Source organism: Solanum stenotomum, chromosome 6 (genome assembly GCF_019186545.1).
Source record: "Solanum stenotomum isolate F172 chromosome 6, ASM1918654v1, whole genome shotgun sequence".
In the NCBI taxonomy this organism is placed as follows: Eukaryota; Viridiplantae; Streptophyta; class Magnoliopsida; order Solanales; family Solanaceae; genus Solanum; species Solanum stenotomum.
The window spans coordinates 59437462-59444029 of record NC_064287.1 but is presented as its reverse complement, the minus strand read 5'-3'; positions in this window follow the sequence as shown (position 1 = coordinate 59444029).

The following is a 6568-nucleotide window of genomic DNA, read 5'->3' as shown; positions in this document are numbered from 1 at the left end:
CGGTCGTGACTTGATGTCCATAGTTTTCGGACACAAATTACTTTATTTCATTTATTTCGGTGTCCTTGATACTCTTAGACTTAGTATTTAGAGATTAGATGTCCTTAATGCGATGACTTTCAGATTTTGAGGATAATATGTAATAGACTTTAGAGGTTTATTTGATTAGTTACTTAAATAAGTTTTGGAGCTTCCGCGTTATTGTTGTTATTCGTAGTTGAATTATTGGTATGTATTGGGGTTTAGATTCCTTGGTCCGCCCACTTAGGAGGTTAAGTGTGGGTGCCACTCATGACTCAATTTGGGTCGTGACAAACTTGGTATCAGAGTGTTTGGTTCGGTGATCTCATCATACAAGGACAAGTCTAGTAGAGTCTTGTGGAACGGTATGGGGACGCCTTTACTTTTGTTCGAGAGGCTATAAGACTTTAGGAAAACTTCATTCCTTCTTTCTTTCGTGCTACTACTTGAATTCAATTGGTATCTAGGTGATACAAATTGTTATCTGAACTTTTTCACTCTATTTCATATATGGTTAGTACTAGAGTATTAGAAGTTGAAATAACAATACTAGAAATAAATAAAAAAAGTGTCCTTGGAAATATGTATATTTTCTCGATTGACTACAGGGCCTGTAACGACTAGTGTTCAACATGTTTTTGTTATTAAGTTCATAAAGTTCATGGGTATTGATTATGAAGATGCTTATTCTTTCATAGTTGATTGTTTTGAGTTGCTTCATAAAGTGAGTATAGTGGAGAGGCTTAGTGTTGAGTTTGTGACATACTGGTTTCGAGGAGATGCAAAATGTGGTGATAGTCTCATGTTGAGTGCCAATTAGTAAAGGCACTACCTATGACTTAAGACAACATTGTGTAGCTTCTTCATCCAATTATACACCCGAACTTTGAGCGATAGGAGGAGAGATGGTTTTCTTAATATAGGGAAACAAAAGTGTTGCAGCATGTGAGGTCAAATTTTGCACTTTATCTAGATATGTGACAATATGCAAGTAATTTTGTAAGAGACAACTAGAAAATGAACATCATTACATTAGAAAATACAGTTAGTAAAGTTTTCATAACATGTATGGATTGTTTAGCAAGTGATGAAGTTAGGTTGCGCCAATTGAGGTTAGGATCTTTACTACAATTTTATAGATTAAGTGTATACCAAAGAGGGTCATGATACGACTATTAGAATAGTACTGATACTTACTTGATTAGAGTTATGAAGTGTGTTACTTTTGTTATCGACCTGATCTAAGAAAGAATGCAAATTATTTGGGCAAAAGACCAAACAAATTTGGTAATGTTTTGCAGCTATTCAATTGGCAGAAATGTGTGGGCTATTTGGGTATGATCTTCTTGATAAGTATGATGTGTTCTAGTGATGGATCTAACAGACTTTCACGATGTGGTTCTAGTGTTATATGAAAATAAATAAATTCATTGTCAAGTGGAAATACTAACTACTAAAAGAGTTATCAGTTGTATGACATGTTCAGATAATTAGATTCAGTGTTGCATTCCCATTTGAGAAACCAACTAGTTTGTTACTACGGATGCTTGGGTTAAGCATTGATTTAAGGAAGTTTTTAGTGGTGGATCTTTGGTACGGTATTAATGCATTAGGTAGTGAAGTATATCTTGAGGGTTCTAGGACTAGTGATTTTATCTTAAGCTCCAAAGGAGTAGATTGATACCGGAATGACAAACTTATGGATAAAGAAAGTCAGTGAGTGTACTTAGGTGAATGCAATTGAAGATTTTAGTTAGAAAGTGTGCATAAAATTTGGGTTAGTCCTTTGGATTTGATTGATATAACTAGGTTGATGTGTCATGTCAATGAAAAGGTTGACTTCGTCGTGATGACAAGGGCTTACTGAGCATGATGGTAATACGAGTTAGTGATAGATTGTGATTGAGATGCAAATATAGAATACATATTGTTGGTTAAATAAATTTTGTATGGTAATAATGACTTGTGAGTATCTAAGGTTGCATTTTCTACTATTTAGTAAGTAACGTGGTTGTATGAAATTTTTTGAGAGATGTTGGGGCACCGCTCGAATAGAATTTAAAAGATCTAGAGTCATAATGACAATGAAATAAAATTAGTGGGATGAGTATAGCCTTCGGAAAGTGGTGAGAGTAAGAATATTTTCTCCGATTGCAAGGACTTAAAAGGTATTTTCAATGGGATTGAGAATTGGGTTCAGAGATGTGTAATTTCATCCGTTTTACTCTTTTATGGTAATAGTGTCACATGTTCATCAGATTGATTAAAACCTATTGGATAAACTTAAGAAATGAGTGTACAAACGTTTAGCTTGAGTGTGATGATAAGTTCTGTTGTAGTGTTAAATTTGGTAATGAGTATGTTGGATTGTTTGTGAAGGATATGGTAAGGTCGATGGATAGGCGATCAATGATAAGCTAAGATACAAGAATTCATAAAAGTCTTCAAAGTATAAGCAAATATAGATAGATAAGGGCATTGGGTTACACAGTTGGATTTACAATTCAAATTTTTCATTATAAGTCTGCATGTCTGGTGATATATTTTGTCAAGGTATGAATTTGTAAGGTAATAAATGATTGAATCTAGTATCGAGCATTTGAAAGAACTTACACATGATTGGAGTCGTAAAGTTTGTTACTTTTGATTATTAAAGGACCTAAGGAAGGGTTTCCCTCAGAGTTTTGATTTAGAGTGTGAAGTAAATCGTCATGATTTGTTGGTAAAAGGATGAGATCGGTAAGCGAGCTAGAGAAACATGAGTCTGATATATTGAAGGGCTGAGATATTTAGAATTTTGCACCAAGGGAAGAATTTAAGAAAAGTGAAGGAATAAGACCTCTTGTATAAACCCATGGGGTGTAGTTGAAGGTTGTATTGATTTTTGCCTATGAGTTTAGATATGATTGTGAGATGTGAACTGGTTCGGTACAGACTTACTAGGAATTTATCATCGACTTTTATAAAGATTGAGTTTAGGTTTAAGGGTGAGCTATTTATTCGAGCTTGTGTTGGATTTCCTCGGTCGTGACTTGATGTCCATAGTTTTCGGACACAAATTACTTTATTTCATTTATTTCGGTGTCCTTGATACTCTTAGACTTAGTATTTAGAGATTAGATGTCCTTGATGCGATGACTTTCAGATTTTGGGGATAATATGTAATAAACTTTAGAGGTTTATTTGATTAGTTACTTAAATAAGTTTTGGAGCTTTCGCATTATTGTTGTTATTCGTAGTTGAATTATTGGTATGTATTGGGGTTTAGATTCCTTGGTCCGCCCACTTAGGAGGTTAAGTGTGGGTGCCACTCATGACTCAGTTTGGGTCGTGACAATAAGCCACAATGCAACTATCATTGTAACTATCTTATTAGCTTTCAACCAAAGGCTAACAAAAATTTTAGTTAATTGTAAAAATCTTGTTAGCTTTTAGTTACATATTTATTATTTAGTTTATTATTTATTTATTACTCATTCCTTTTGAATTTGTTAAATTTTGATCTGACACATAGTTTACGAAAGTAAATTAGATTTTGAGAAAAAACATTAAGTGATACTTGAAGTTGTCCCAGATTTTCAAAAAGACACCTTAACTTTGCGTGCGTCCTAATACCCCACAGAACATTCAAAATCACAATAAATACACATTTTTTACACAATATTTCCACTTTGGATAAAAATATCTTTCGAATGTGCAATTTCTTAAAAACAAAAAGTCGGACCCATTATTGATGTATTGAAGGATGCTTTGGTAGTTTCCTATGATGAATTTGTTTTGTTTGTTTCTTTTAAATTTCTATACTAAATAATTCTATAAAATATTATGAATCACGATAATTAATTACTCAAATATTTAAAAGATATAAAAATATATAAAAGATCTGATTTGACTTTTCAAATTTAACCGGTGACACATAAATTGGGACAAATGAAATAATATATATTATTTGAAAATTTCTTAGAAAGTACTATAAATTACAGTAATTAACAGCTAGAAATATTTCAAAGACAAAAAAAATTGATTAAATCTCAAATTTTTTTTAGTACTACATAAATTGAGAAAGAAGAAATAACCTCTATTATTTGAAAATGGCGTAAAAGTATTACAAATCATACAATAAGAATTAACAATTTAAAATTTTAAAAGACTTTAATGCTTTATACTTATTCTATTTCCACTTTGGACAAAAATATCCTCCCAATATGCATATTTTTTTAAACAAAAAGTGGGACCCATTATTGATGTATTCAAGGATGCTTTGATAATTTTTCTATGATGAATTCGTTTTGTTTGTTGTTTAATTTTTTTTAAATAATTGTATAAAATATTATAAATCACAATAATTATTTACTTAAATATTCAAAAGATATAAAAATATGTAAAAGATCTGATTAACTCTTCAAATTTTATCGGTGACACATAAATTGGACAAATGAAATAATATATATTATTTGAAAATTACTTAGAAAGTATAATAATTTACAGTAATTAACAATAGAATAATTTAAAGACCAAAAAAATTGATTGAATCTCTAAATTTTATTAGTACCACATAAATTGAGAAAGAATAAATAACCTTTATTATTTCAAAATTGCGTAAAAGATATTACAAATCATACAACAATAATTAGCAATTTAGAATGTTAAAAGACATAAATTTTTTTTACCGTAGTTAACAATAATTAAAAATTTAAACTATTTTAAATTAATATTAAAGTTTGATTAATTCTTTAATTTTGTCTTTGTCACATAAATTGAAACAAAAAATGATACATATTGGGCTCGTGCTAGCACGGGCTCCGATGTCTAAGTATATATATATATATGATAGGAAATATTTAATTTATTTTATCGTGAAATAAAATTTTCCGACACGCTAAGATGATAAAATTTATAACAAACTCAACATGATCTTTTCACGTTACATTTATTTATATCCACTCAAATTATGTCATATTTTATCTTTTTGTCTTTTTTTTTTGTATTTTTACAACAATCACTCATCATTAAGATAAGGTTCATATACAGTTTGTAATAATTAAGATAAGGATTTAATCAATTATTTAATTATTATATTTAGAAATTTAAATGCCACTCCAACTAATTATCATGTATGCCTTATAAAAACAAAAATGACAAAAAGGCAAAATATTGAAAAGTTTTATTGGAATTGTTTTAACAATTAGATATTAGTAGCCGCCTTATATTTTTTCAGTATCTAATTTATATGACATTTTCCTATTTAGAAATATTTAAATTTGTCCTTTTGTTGTACGTTTTCATAAATCAATCAAAGATTATGATGTGATGAAACATTTCAATCTTTTTAATAGCGATATAAATGTCATAACATGTTTAATACTACACTTTTAAAAGGGAGTTCTACATAACAACCGATCAAATCCACATTTTCTTTCTCTAGTTTGTAAACACAAATTATACATTAAGTGCTTGTCATTTATTTTTAATTTAATAAAATGAGTGATTTATTATTTATATATATTTTTCATTATTTTAAAAAAATTTATGTTGATTCAAATTATGTCAGGTAATTAAAATGAATGGACTTATGGTTTTTTTTTGTCCAAAATCAAAACACAAGTTGCAAATTCATTCCACCAATCCTTTCCTATCATTTATATACAAAGGATAAGTCAACTTCAATTATTGGATGAAATCGTACAACCAAATAGCAACCACTTGTTGGAGATTTTTTAAAAAAAAATTATGTCATTAAAAATAAAATGAAATTATTTTAAATAGTATATTATTTTTTGAATATTATTTTTTGGTTGTTGTTGGATTCATGATACATCCTTACAGTGATTTTAATAATTTATATAAGGGAAAATACATAAAAACCCCCCTGAACTTGGCACGAAAACTTACTTTAGTACTTCAACTACACGGGTGTTTATANACTCAAATTATATAAAGATGATAAAAAGAATTCCATAATCCTCCTCATCACTTGTTGGAAAAATCAAATTTGATGCCAAACCACATAAATTCATGCGAAGTAAAACGTTATACGTATAATAGAGCCTTTATTTAGATCCAATACAAATATTGAACACACGAATAGTTTATTGCTAATAGTGAAAAATGTCAAACCACATTAACACTTGCGAAGCAAAATATGCTATGTAAAATAGAGCATTTGATGTTGTCGAGATTATTCAGACTCAATACAAATATCGAACACACATGATTATTTTATTGCTAATAGTGAAAAATGCCAAATCACATCTGATGTGGTAATGATGTGTCTATGAATCCCATTTTTTTTTAAAAAAAAATTCCATTAAAGTTGAAAAGTTGTTTCCAAATCAATTTAGCTTCGAAAACTAGTCAAATTAACATTTGCAAAGCATAACGTGATACGTATAATAGAATCTTTCGATACTATTGAGATTATTCAGCCCAATACAAATGAACACACAGTAGTATTTTATTGCTAGTAGTGAAAAATGTCAAACCATATCAACACAAGCAAAACGTGATACATACAATAAAGTATTTGATACTATCGAGATTATTTGGA